This window comes from Rhea pennata, chromosome 2 (genome assembly GCF_028389875.1).
Source record: "Rhea pennata isolate bPtePen1 chromosome 2, bPtePen1.pri, whole genome shotgun sequence".
Taxonomy (NCBI): Eukaryota; Metazoa; Chordata; class Aves; order Rheiformes; family Rheidae; genus Rhea; species Rhea pennata.
In genome coordinates this window covers 63,199,754-63,201,428 of record NC_084664.1, presented here as the reverse complement: position 1 = coordinate 63,201,428, position 1,675 = coordinate 63,199,754, and positions in this window count along the sequence as shown.

Sequence of the window (1,675 nt, the reverse complement as noted above, 5' to 3'; positions counted from 1 at the left end):
TCTTCTCTATCGTTCTCATGTGGCAGCAAACTTAAAAGACTGCACTCCCATTTCTTAATTTTCTGAAGTCCTATCTAATAAACCACAGCAGAACTAGAGGTCATCCTCTAGAAGATCAGTGCAAAGGAACCATAAATAGCAAGGCAGTTTAAACAGTGACTTCTCTGCTGAAAAGAGATTTATCAAGTAGGGTACAAAAAAGAATGAAGCTGTCAAATGAACAGAATCTTTTTGTTGCTTGGTAACAAGAGAAAAAAACCTCACAATGAGATGTTTCATAGCGTGAAACATGGTTCATGGGTACCATACTATTCTAGTCCTTCAAGGGAACACAGTTAGCAACTTGAAATGACACTACAACGGCTTATTCATCTATAAGAGGCAAAATTAAGAAGCTTTTAATTTTTCCAAGAATGATACAGTATCTTAATTGCACCATTTTAAAATAAGCTAATTTATTCATATTTAGACAAGTATGAATTGCATTGAAACACATATTTAACCCCAAAGTATTTATCAAATACAATGGCACATAAATGCAAATACAGAAGAATTACAATTACTACCTGGAGTAAGTAAATCACATTTACACACATGACTTCACAACTTCCCATGCTGCTTAATTTCCTCCAGAGTTTTATCATTTGTTCTATCAGGTTGGCAAATCCATTAGATGCTCAAGCAAGAATACGCAACACTCATTTCCTAATCCCAGGTTCTGGGTTCGTTATTAAGAAATCTAAACAAAAGTGGACAAATTTACAGAGGTTGTCTCTGCACGACTTCAGTGCCACCTGCAAACATTTGGCACTTTGAAAAAATTAGGTTTATTTGGACAGTTCAATACAGACTATGGGGCCTTCCTTTGCTTTATGGGCATGTTAGGATAAATTAGAGGCACAGATTTCATCTTTCTCACTTACATTAGTCTAGCATGGATGTAACTTCACTAAATTCCTAACTTGATCAACGTAAGATCAGAAATGGGCCTAACATTTACTACAGTATAGATTTATAGAAATAACAAATTGTGCCCCATAATCTAGAATTCACGGTGGTTTCCCTTTGGAGTAGTTTGCTGATGAAGAAAAAAAAACAGAACCAAAAAAAAACCTTCAAAAACAAAGCTTCCTTTATTACTAAAACAGCTTTCTTTACATAGGTCACAAGAACTAAAATGGGTGGAAAGGCACAGCTGACAATATGCAGTACCAGCATCATGTGGCTAAGCCAGCAATATGAAAACACATCTTGTGTTTACTTTCTATCACAGTTCTGTTTTCAAGTTAGTGAAAAAATACTTAACAAATTTGACTTTTGCCTGTAACAAGCCTTCAAAATGCCACACGGGAGTCTAAATTCACTTAGACTGTTATCTCCATACCAAATATATCCAGTTTATACATTAGAAATAGCATCTAGTGTTGCAAATCAACCGTTTCCCTCACTGCTTGCTTACTCCTGGAAAGCTTTAGAAAGCGAAGGCTGGAGAGGCTAAGACATGGGACCCAGCTAAGGCACAAGATGGAACAGCATCCAAGGATTATTCATGTTTTGTTGCATTGATTTTGTAGAGTGAAATATAATTAAAAGTTCATCCTGGATTTTGGAGACAGAAATTCTTTCTAGATTATCCTGGGGAGCAAATTGGCCAAATAAAGTTTATTTCTACAGA